This window comes from Amblyomma mixtum, chromosome 9 (assembly GCF_055824585.1).
Source record: "Amblyomma mixtum isolate Tamu chromosome 9, ASM5582458v1, whole genome shotgun sequence".
In the NCBI taxonomy this organism is placed as follows: Eukaryota; Metazoa; Arthropoda; class Arachnida; order Ixodida; family Ixodidae; genus Amblyomma; species Amblyomma mixtum.
Window position 1 is genome coordinate 38,150,266 of NC_143020.1, and position 12,244 is coordinate 38,162,509.

General features: G+C 48.2%; 1 long non-coding RNA gene across 1 annotated transcript in view; it reads right to left on the reverse strand.

Annotated features, from left to right (window-relative positions):
* Positions 1-7,965: 7,965 nt before the first annotated feature.
* LOC149328783 (uncharacterized) overlaps positions 7,966-12,244 on the reverse strand; it is a 63,559-nt gene continuing 59,280 nt past the window's right edge. The window contains exons 2-3 of the long non-coding RNA XR_016285774.1: positions 10,394-10,482; positions 7,966-8,075 (exon numbers count right to left, since the gene is read on the reverse strand). This is a non-coding gene — a long non-coding RNA (uncharacterized LOC149328783). The remainder of the gene's footprint in view (positions 8,076-10,393; positions 10,483-12,244) is intronic.

The window sequence follows — 12,244 nt, forward strand, 5'->3', positions numbered from 1 at the left end:
ATTCGAGCGGATGCGAGGCAGATGTCGTCCAGAGAGTGCAATGTGAGAAAATCAGAATAAAATTTATTCACTAGACTGCGTAATTTATCGCTAACTATGCTCTTGATGTTCATCACAAAAAGGCGGCACTGCAGCCAGCACCAACATTGACGTCACCATTTCATTGTAATGCTATGATGATGGTGCTCTGCCATGCGAATCACACGGAATCCTCCATGCGATAGCTGCACAACAAACACAATTGACTCACCATTTTACGACCACTGCAAGGAAATAAAATGTAATTTTCCTAATTTACAGGCCATATTCTGCTCCGATTGTTTGAGACGAGACAGATGCGGACCCGTGGATTACAAAAAAAAATTGAAATTAAAAGTTTTTAGGCTTGCACCAGGCAAGATATAATTTTGCAGTGGGTAAAGCTTTGTCTATTTCGCAACACTAAAACTGGATATCTAAAAAGACATCTTATGTCTCAAGAATGCAACGTGCAGAAACTTAATGTTTACGATACCTCTCTTGCAGCACAATCTACATTCCATCAATATTTCGTTATTATCTTTGGCAATACGAGCTCGCCTTAAAAAATAATAGCAGTTGGTACAAGTATCTATGTCCTGTTTGCTAGAATGTGCGTTTGATCACCAGCATGGCGAAGGCGGTTAAACAAGCGCACGATCATCTCGAGTACTCGTGCACCCACACCTTCCAGCATTCTCTATTTCCTTAACCATTCACCTCGTATGCAAAATTATTAAACTGCTAGCTGCGCGAATGCGCAATCTTCGTTCTGCTGAAAGCTCTAGGGTACATACATTAGCTCAAGGGTATAAGCTAGCGTGTCGGGGCAGCCGCCGCTGCCGTTTGCTCTCATTACTTCTCCCTCTCTCCTCTCCGATGCACAGTAGCGGTGCACAGCTAGAGTGTCGGGGCCGCCGGCACGCCAGCTGTGCGTAGTGACGTCACTTGCTCCTCGCGCATGCTCAGTATGGTCGTGCAATAGCACGCGAAACGGCGAGAGTGGGCGTCGCAGCTCACCCAACAATATGTGGCTACGCGCAGATGCTACTTTCGCAATCCTCTAGGTTCAACCAAAGCTAAACCACAAAAAAAAAATGTTTCTCTCTCCCTTCGCGTTTCTTTCCTCCCTGCGATCGCAGACCTGGGTAGCGGGCGGCGACATTTACTCTCCTCCCTCCCTGTTCCGCTTGAGCATTTTCTTTCTTTTTTTTAGGTGCTCTTCCCTCCCACATCGTTTGCTTGTTGGTTTGTTTCGTGTGTTTTGTTGCAGGAGGCTAGCGGCTCGGTGAAATTACCAGGATTTAAGACATTTACACAGCCAGAGATTGATCGAGGGGGCGTATCGAGCGTCTTCACGGCCGTGTTAGTCCATCGCAACACCACAGTGATTCAACATACCATAGATAGCAGCAGGGAGGACGACGTCCTGCTGGAGATTTTGCCCAAAAGAAAGGACGATAAGAGTCTATTTGTTCTTAATGTATACTCTTCTTCAAAAGATAAGGGGGTGGGCTTGCCAGACCTTCTGATAAAGACGCAACGGCTAGCGGCTAGGTCTCAACTCATCGTGGTGGGAGATTTCAATGCGCCTCATCCGGAGTGGGGCTACATCCGAGCCAGCCCGAAGGGAAATAAGCTTTGGAAGGTTGCCCAGGACCTGCGATGGCCAATCTTGAACAACCCGCTAGATCATACCAGGATAGGCAACAGCGTGAGCATAGACATCTCTCCACACCTCACATTTGTGAATGGTATCAGGGATGCAAAGTGGGTAAACACGGGACAGCCACTAGGAAGTGATCACTATATCCTTTCCACGATATTTAGTGCTGCTAAGCAGAAAGACACGGTGAAAGGAACTCGAGTGACGGACTGGGACCGATTTCGGCAATACAGGAATGACACAGTGAACGGGGAAATCGAGGACTTAGGAGCCTGGATTGACACGCTCAAGCAGGCCGCGAAGAGTACCGCAGAAGAGGTTCCGACGGAGGAGGAGGGCTTTACGGCGGACTCTAGATTGTTACACATGCGGGAAGCACATGTGAGTCTCCTTCGGAGGTGGAGGAAACAAAGGCATAATGGTGTCCTCCGTAGGAAGACGCCCAAGCTAGAACGAGAAATCGAAACCTACACATTGGAGTTGCAATGCAAACAGTGGGGCAGATTTGTGACCGGATGAATGGGCAATTCGGATGCAAAAAATCATGGCAGTTGTTGAGGCACCTTTTAGACTCGACGGCAACCAAATCTGCGCAGAAGGGGCAAATGGCTAGGTTAGTGCATCGGTATCAAGGCACGATTGGGGAATTTATACATGAACTCCGAAGTCGTTACATAAACAGAGAGGCGGGCGGTTGCTTGCCGGATTACTCGGGAGAGGAAAACCTTGAATTGGATGCAGACTTTAAGGTGGCGGAGGTGGAGTTTACAATGGGCCAGCTTCGTACCACGTCAGCAGCGGGTCCAGACGGGGGTTACTATTAAAATGCTGAGGAACCTGGATTTCAAGTCAGTGGGGGCACTCACAAATTTGATGAATAAATATTGGGCGGCCGGGGAGATTCCGCCAGAGTGGAAGCATGCTAGGATTACATTTATTCCTAAAGCAGAGAAGAAGCTCTGCATTGAGAATCTGTGTCCAATCTCGCTAACGTCGTGCTCGGCCAAATTGATGGAGCATGTAGTCCTGAACAGGCTTCAGGGTTATGTAGAGGACAGTGAGTTGATACCTGAAACAATGATTGGCTTCAGGGCTAATTTATCGACGCAGGACGTCACGTTACAGCTCAAAAAAGACGTGGTTGATCCTGGGTACGGCACGGGCACCAAGGCTATCTTGGGGCTCGACCTCACTAAGGCCTTTGACAATGTTACCCATGAGGCAATATTGAGGAACCTATCGGACATAGGACCGGGGGGTAGAACCTTCCGGTACATCAGATCGTTTCTGGAGGGTAGGACTGCGGAGATTGTAGTCGGAGAAATAAAATCGGATCCCTTCCCATTGGGGGACAGGGGGACAAGGGTCGGTATTATCGCCCTTCCTATTTAATCTCGCCTTGATCAAGATACCACCCAGGCTGCAAGGGATATTGGGACTTAAACATACATTTTATGCGGATGACATTACTCTATGGGTAACAAGAGGCAGTGACGCACAATTGGAAGAAACTCTACAACAGGCGGTGGATATTGTGGAGGAGCTAGCAGGGGAAGCAGGGCTCTCGTGCTCTCAGCCCAAGTCCGAGCTTTTTGTGCTGAGGGATAAACCAAGAGGGATACATGCGAGGCACTTATGCCGCCACCACCTTTAGAGGTGAAAGTGGGGGAGCACCGGTCGCTGAGGTCCAAACGATCAGGATCCTTCCTGGGTATGTATCTGCAGACTAACAGGAAGAATAGTGAGTCCTTGCAAAGGCTTAAAAATACGGTCAATGCTACCGTGCGGCTAATCAGGAGAATCGCCAATCGTAAGAGAGGTGTTAAGGAAAAAGACTTGTGTAAGCTAGTGCAGGCATTTGTGCTCAGTAGAATAGTGTATGCGACGCCTTATTTGAAGTTGGACGCGGCGGAAAAAGGAAAGATGGAGGCTCTGATTAGGCAGGCGTATAAAGCGGCCCTTGGGTTGCCTCAGAATGCGTCTACCGAAAGGCTGCTGGGATTAGAGGTGCACAACACCCTAGAAGAACTACGGGAGGCGCACTTGGTGATGCAGCTCGGTAGGCTTTCAAAAACAAAAGCAGGAAGGGACATATTGGAAAGGATCGGCATTGGAGTTGACGTTCCAGCCGGTGACACGAAAATTCAGATGAGGCGGGAAATGCACAAGGGCTTGTACATAAAACCTTTGCCCAACAACATGCATCCCAATCATCATGAGGACCGCAGGAAGGCAAGAGCCAAAGCTTTACATTCTAAGTACGGGAAGTACAACGGGGCAGTCTATGTAGATGTCGCCGAGTATAAAGACAAGGATGCATTTGCAATTGCGGTGGTGGACGGGCGGGGACGCTTGATCGCCTCTGGATCAGTCAAAACCCGCTCCCCAGAAACTGCAGAGGAAGCGGCGAAAGCACTCGCTATGAGTAGTAGTAATGCTGACCTGATCTTCAGCGATTCAAATACAGCCATCCGAAATTTGGCAAGGGGCAGAATATCTGTCACAGCAGCGCGGTTGCTGAATCGGGCCACGGAGCGAGGGATTACGGATGCGGAAATTGTCTGGGTACCTGCACACTCTGGGAACCCTGGGAACGAGACGGCTCACATGAATGCTCGAGGTTTCGTCAGCCGAGTAGGTGAACCGGACGTCTCGGGAAGGTCCACGAGAGATGCGCTGGTATCCTTTCATGACATTACTAATCATTTCAGACTTGAGCGGAGGATTTACCCACCCCCGGACAAGCAATTGGTGAAGGCGCAGGAATGCGTCTGGCGACGATTGCAGACTAGATGTTTCTTCAACCGATACGTGTTGAGCAAAATCTACCCGGACATTCAGCCGGAGTGCAAATGGTGTCACGAATTGGCAACCTATGACCACATATTATGAAGCTGTAGCATAGCACCGCCACCGGCGGGCATTATGTGTGATCCTTCACTCGAGCAGTGGGAGGCCGTGTTGGCCAGCTCAGACCCGGTCGTCCAGACCAGGGCCGTGGAGTGGGCCACCCAGGTCGCCGTCAGCCATGGGTTGATGGCCATCTAACACGGACTCGTCCACACATGCTCTGTGACGAAAATAAATTTTTTCCATCCATGTTTCGTGTGTCGAACACCTTTGTCTCTCTCTCTCTCTCTCTCTCTGTGTGTGTGTGTGTGTGTGTGTGTGTGTGTGTGTGTGTGTGTGTGTGTGTGTGTGTGTGTGTGTGTGTGTGTGTGTGTGTGTGTGTGTGTGTGTGTGTGTGTGTGTGTGTGCGTGCGTGCGTGCGTGCGTGCGTGCGTGCGTGCGTGCGTGCGTGCGTGCGTGCGTGCGTGCGTGTGTGTGTGTGTGTGTGTGTGTGTGTGTGTGTGTGTGTGTGTGTGTGTGTGTGTGTGTGTGTGTGTGTGTGTGTGTGTGTGTGTGTGTGTGTGTGTGTGTGTGTGTGTGTGTGTGTGTGTGTGTGTGTGTGTGTGTGTGTGTGTGTGTGTGTGTGTGTGTCCGCTGCACCACTTGGACAGGAGGGGTGGGGAGACACAAGGGTCTTTGAATGGAGAGATTGCACAATTCCGTATATAATGTTACGCGGCGGCCAGCCGAAGAATGAGACGTGGTGAACCATGGCTATGAGATGATTTAATGGCCGCTGGCCTAGCGCGGGCGCTCCGTCCCGCGCCACTGTCAGCTTCGTCTTCGTCACACTTCCCGGGGCCTCCGAGCGATCGTCCCGATCGGTGACGAACAGACGGCGAAATGGCGATGGTCTTGAGTGAAGGATCGAACAGGATGTAGAAGATGGTGCAGTGCTGGCCGCCACGATGAGAGAGATGAGAGAATGAGTCCCGGTCCACGAAGCATCCGGGCCGGAGGGTGCCAGGAGCTGACGGCCGAGGGCCTTGGACGCACCGGACGGCAGGGGCAGGGGGGCGGTGTCTTCACGTGTGGGTCTTCGGTCTTGGGTCGGTAGGGTCTCGGGTCGGTGGGGTCTCGGGTCGGTCGGGTCTCGGGTCGGTGGGGTGTTGGGTCGTCGTGTCTTGTGGTCCGGGCGGGGGACGGGGCTGGGGTGAGCGGCGAGGTCGGTTCAGGTCGGACGGGCTGGGGCATGGCCGGGCGGCGCGGACCAGGCACTCACGGCCGACGTCCGCGGCAGGCGCAGGACACCGAAGCTCCGGGACCAGGATGGCGATGAAGGGACCCCAGCACCTCACACCAAATGTTACGCGGCGGCCTGCCGAAGAATGAGACGTGGTGAACCATGGCTATGAGATGATTTAATGGGCGCTGGCATAGCGCGGGCGCTCCGTCCCGCGTCACTGTCAGCTTCGTCTTCGTCACAATATGAACATTAATCCATTTTCGCAATCCGAACAACAGCTATCCCTGAGAACGATTTCAAGACCCGAACCATAGAGAAAGGCGCACCTAATTGGCATTTGGCCCAGCCAGGAAAATTGGCCATCATTTTTTTTGCCGCTGATGTGCGGGTGCTCTTGAGACGCGGGCTTTCAGTTGCCGTCGGGACGCGGATCCGCTGTCGCCTACCGGCCGGAGCAATGAAGAGACGGCGGGTGGATAAGGAGCAGCGTGAAAAAAGGTATATGTATTCGCATAATTACTAGCAGCGAGAAGCACAATACATGGCACGATGTAACACAAGAGGAAATGACACAAAGGAGACGGGAGCCCTTAGAGTCGGCACAGACTCCCGCCCCTTTTCGTCAAATCAGGAGCGTCCAGGTGGCTTATGGGCCTGGTTGGCTTGAATACCATCCCTGTTAATTTCCCTGTAGCTGTCCGGCCTATACGCACAACGCGCTCCACGAATTCGACGCGCGGGATCGGAGATGCAGGCTTGGACGCCATCCTTGGGGAGCGTCTCGGTAGCTGTCCGGCCAAACGCGCAACACTCTCCACGAAGACAACGCGCAGGCTCGTTGAGACGCAGGCCTGGACGCCATCCTTGGGAGCGTTCCGGTGTTGGAAAACCACGTTCACAACAGTGCGTAGCTTTCTGTTTCCCGTTTATTTGTAATACCTGGCTACAATTGCTGCCATTCCAGGATATTCCGCCGACTTGCCATACTTAAAATTGGAAGTTCTTGTTACCGCTCTCTTTTTCACCTAGCAAAAAGACCTGGAAGTTTACAAGCTATAAATTTGCGAGGTAGAAGCAGACCTTGGTCAGGAGCACAGTAGTTGACATTTTTGACGTGCTGCCTGCAGTCTTCGTCATTTGCTGCGAACGATCGACGCTGTTCCATATATGAAGCAACTTTTAAGTCTCGCGTTTTAGTTTCCCTTATTGAATTGCTAAGCGAAGTGATGCCAGTATCGAACAAAGAATTATTTCTTACAGAACATCAGTTTGATAAAAAATGACAGCTCTTTCTCTTAGATGCGAGTAGGAGAAGTCCGATAGAGTAAGGGGAGGACGACTCAGCCTCTACGATCGCAGCACTGAGAAGCGTGGCTGATGTCGCAGTGGATACCGTATGAATGTGTCCTATCGCGTATGTTATAGAAGACTGACAGACCTGTTATTGGATTGACGGCGCGTTGATGATAGAGCAGCCTTCATGTACTGCGAACAGAAAGTGTCATGGTGTGAGAAGTTGCAGGAGTGTTATGACAGGAATGATTTACAACCGCAAAGGACACAATGTAGTGGTGAGTTAAGTGAAGTGTTTGCGTTCACTTTTTTTTCGTAGAGATCATGCGAAGCTTCTTTCACGTCGAGGGGGTGAAGAGAAAACTGATATTCGAATTTATTTTCGTGGCCATCAAAAGCTTCAGGTTTGACCAATCGCTATCAGTTCAGTAAACGTCATACATCTTGAAGGTTTCCGGTAACCATACGATGCGAAATAGAGCAGCCTGGTCTTATCGCGAGCGTCACACTGTCAGCAGACTGCCAAACGCAGTCAACTTTAAATAACGGTTCGGCGGTCGACAGAATACTTTCGCACTTGTCAGTGACCCTAAAGGAAACATTTGCCACCGTTGTTTCCAATGTGCTTTATTTCCAGAGAAATTTAGGCGACCAAACGTGAGTACGTCAAGCTCATATCTTGATTCATTCGAGCAGATTTTCTATAAAGTTGTCTTTTACACTGAATGCGGCCTTGTGAGACGAATTTTTCTCTTCAACTGCAAGTTATCGTCCAGATTTGGTGCTAATAGAAAGTACTATCAGTGCAGCGCACACTCGTTAACGCTGATAAAATCTGGCCTTTTGGCTAGCAGATCATATATTAAGAAGCATTTCGCACAAGGTCTCAAAAATAACCAAACAAAATGTCTTACTTTTTTGTTAAGAGAACTCCGTCCCTGCACAAATATCGCACACATGGACTAGAAACGTTGATATTCATTCCATTTTCCAAAGAGGTGCTGTCTGGTAGCTTGCAGTCGACTGCAACAACAGGAATGCAGTATTAATTTCATTAAATAATTATTAATATCCCAAACGCCCCTAATAAGGTATAACCTCTCAACTTAACTCATTCACAAAGAAATGCAGACTGGAAAAGGAACCGTCAACTTCACCAGAAATCTCCTATATATAGCGAAGTAAACGCTTCGGACCGATGTTTTTCTAGAGTGATTTTCCTTCACTGGTGTTTTCCCTTTTTATAGAGGTTGGACAAAGATTGCGTAAGCGAGAAACGAACAATGAGCACAGAAATAAGTAGTTAGAAATAAAAATAAAAGCAAACATAAAGAAATCAGCATGGGTAGCAAAAAAAGGGAAGCTGGACCCGCACGAAAAAATAGAGTGCGCAGAACATGTGAGGAGTGGGAAATACAGAGAGAGAGAGAGGGGGACTCTTTAATGAAATACAGAGAATTTAGCCGGCGTTTCAATATCGCTGGCATGCTACTCTGCGTAGGGAGGGGAATTTGGGAGATAGACAGAAGGAGAGCAGCGTGGAAGAGGGAAAAGAAAAAAAAAAACGAAGATAAAATGCGGTCATGAAATGGGTACTAAGGATGCAATGGCGAGTATTGATGTAACCTATGGAGTGATGGAGTGCATAGTCCGATAAATGGGCTGACGAAGTTCACTGCATGAAGAATGCATGAAGGTAACGTACAAGTGAATTTAGAGCTTATCGAGATGTCCAATGTTCTTTAAATATGTAAAAAGAAAGTTCATTGCAAGTCTCTGTTGCCTGAAGCAGGCTAAGGGACCTAAAACTTCGTCTATTGTTAGGGGCACTGAGCAGAGCTTCTGCATGCAATGTTCATAGTACGCACGCTCGTTAGCATACGAAGGGCATTAAAGCAGGATATGTTCCACATTTTCTATCGAGGCACAGTTGTCACAGTGCGGGCTGTTCATTTGTCCAAAACTGTATCGCAAGCCGTTTGTATATGCAGCATTCGGACGAAGTCGGTGACAAAGTGTTTCCAGTTGTCGAGGAATTCTGGGTGAGAGTCTTGATCTAAGATGTGGGTCGATTGAGTGAAGAAATTGGGACTGATGTGTCGGCAAACTCCAAAGCCGATACGTTTCTAAGCAAAACTTTTAGCCATTTGGGACGCATCAGATTTCAATATTTAGATGGGTCCTCTCCTTTGTTAAACTTTATATGCTTGCTAACTGACTGGCGTGTCGAGCTGAGTTAAGGTGGTCGAGAGGGTGCATGGCCGTGCAGCAACCTTAGTGGAAAAATGTGGGAACTTGTCACTCCTCCTGGCCTCGAGGGCGGAGGGTAAAAATCTTGACCCAACAACAGAGGGAGCAGAAGAAAAACAAGCCTAAAGTAGTGTGTTTTGTCTGCATTGGGCAATAGTGTACCCGCCACTAGTATAGCCGCTGATGTTGGACTGTGAGATGAAGCGAAAAAAAAATCAAGGGTGTGAGGTACCCGAAGGAATGTTACCAGTCAAAAGGCAGGAAATAGAAATGAAAAAAGGAAAAAAAGAGAGAGCTATGTGGCCTTCGCGAGGTCACAAGATGAGGCAAACGGGGGGCTGGAATTAACTGCCCACATGTGGCATGCTGAAGAGGTACGACCTCAGACGACGTAGTAAGGGGTTATTTGTGTATTTCTGTAAGTCTGCGGCCTATGAGGTGAGGTGAGATGAGGATGCAGAGCCTTTCGTTATTCGTTAATGCCCCCTCGCATAGTGTTAAATTTATCAAAAAATATCATTCTCGTTGCTTGCGCCCATAAGCAACGAGTGCACGCCCACACAGGCACACACGCACGCACACATCCTGGCTGCATCCTCCGAAAATACATGTGGTACTGAAAGTACGCAGGAAAAGCAACCTTTGTAGTGGACGTAACTAGGCGAGAAAGCCAATTTTGTCGAGCCACAGCGCCATGGGTGTTCATGTTTTTGAAGTTCTAAAAACTGATATGGCTGTTACTAACGGCCGGCTACAGATCTCTAAGTGCCATCAGACGCCAAACTCGAATAGTTAAAAACTTAATTATTAGAAATCAGTTAACCAGCTTAATAATTAAAATGATTCACCGGTTTTCTGCTGTCCGCCAGCCTGAAAATCTCATACCGCAAAAGACATAATTTTATTCTAGAGTGCCTATTGTTGAAAATTTTTGAACGGGTTTGCTTATAGACCCGGTACATCTATCCCGACTGTGAAATTACAATTCTTCTCATTTCAGTTGCAGAAGTACTTCCCAACTTTATACTTTTATTTTTTATAATTACTGCCTTTTCACACCAAAATATAGTCACAACCGAAATATTACTCACAGGAGCCGCGGCAAAACGTAACCATCACTGTAAAGCTCAGAAACGTCCACAGCATTTTTGGTTCTTCCTCACTGCCGCATCTTTGTCACCTGCACAAACAAGAAAAATTTATGGTTATCCATTCTGAAGCATCGCTAAAAGCGCACCCGAAAAAGCAGCGTGATATATATCCAAAAATTTCTTAAACCATATACTTCTTTTTAAATATTCTTTGTCTCTCGCGAGAGCATGCTCATTTACGCAACATAGGCTAGCAGCGCTCATATTCAACACACCACACACGAGGCAAATATCTGTGCGCCGACTCCCAATCAAGTGATAGCAGTGACGCACCCGCATCATGAACCACTTTTTCGAGGAGTGGTGAAACTGCCTTGCATTTGCGCTCATGTCTATGTTTTGTTTTGTGTTCTGCAGTCGTCGCTACTTGCATTTTGAAATCGCTCGTAGGAGGCCTCAAGAAAAAACAGCTGTCGGTACGAGAGCCATACTCACGCACGTGCCGTCGGAATCAGCAGGGTACGGACCATGCTACTAGGCCTAATTAGGTATAAAAAGACCCATAAAAACGCAGCAGGCAGCTGTCACACAAAACTTTAATTAAGATCTCATATCTTAACTTAGTGACAAGGAAAGTAACTTTCTCCTGCATGCATTCCGCCATAGCACTGATGATGATGTTGAATTTTAATGGCGGGTAAGGAGCTTGAGCCAAAAATCGCAGTGGCAGAAGAAAATTTTCTTTCGACTATGTGTGGACACTGGCCAATTTTTCATTTATTTAACCGCAGAGAAGCCGAGAACTGGACAAAGAGTAAAGTGGGGTCCAGGTTTTCGTGGCTGGCCACCCTGTGGCGCTGCAGATTGAAGCCCGCATTTGAGGCGGATGCACTAACCACGCAAAAGAGAAACTGCCTCCGGTTCATGTGGCAGCATCCTAGTATACCCAGCACTGAAATAATACCTCTTACAACCAGTTACATCTTCTTTTTCTGCTTCAGTTAAGTCTGCAAGGTCATATGACCTGTTACTGACATTTACGAAGCCCACGAACGCTCTACCTTCCCTGCGGCGTTCTTTACTCAAGTTTTATCTGGGCTTTATGATTGCAAACATGTACATAACATCCTAAAAGGCCGAAACAATCCCTGCTAATATGCGATACCCCGCGTCCTTGAGCTCGTTCGCCTGGAGAAGGAAAATTCCACCTTAATTTTGCATTAGTTACGGAAAACAGGGGTTTCAGTAGTATCGACAACGCAGATCCAGTGGCAAATTGTAAGTGTAAATTGGTTTTTGAAGAATGGAAATTGTGCAGTACCTATCTCACAAACGTCGGTGGACACCTGAACCGCGCCATAAGGGATGGGAGGAAGCGGAGATGTGAGAGAAGAACTAGACTATAGCTAATGTCTATACCATGTCTTCTCATTTCTGGACAGGGCCCCTTCTACTTTCCCTTTTTTGCCCAGCCCAAGAGCGAAACTCGGCTGTAGTTTTGAATGGACGCAGTCGAACTAAACGAGAGCTTTCAAAGAAAACTGGAGGGTACACGTGTTATTTTTAATGTCTTAATGCCCCTATATGCGCAGTTGGCTGTTCATAGATCATGGGAGTCCTCATGCTATTACTGGCGCACTTGTGCACCGTATGAACGACGAGTCATTGCCCTGCTATGGCACGTGCTGGCACCAGCGGAGCTTGTAAGACTGAACCTCTCGCGTCCAGTCAGTTATATATTTTATTGCTATCTGCCATGGTGGTCAGATTGCTCACAATCCGGGGGGCATTGATGATGCCGTGAGGTCGCATGACCTACGGTGGCCCACATAAATCTCTTCTCCGCAGATT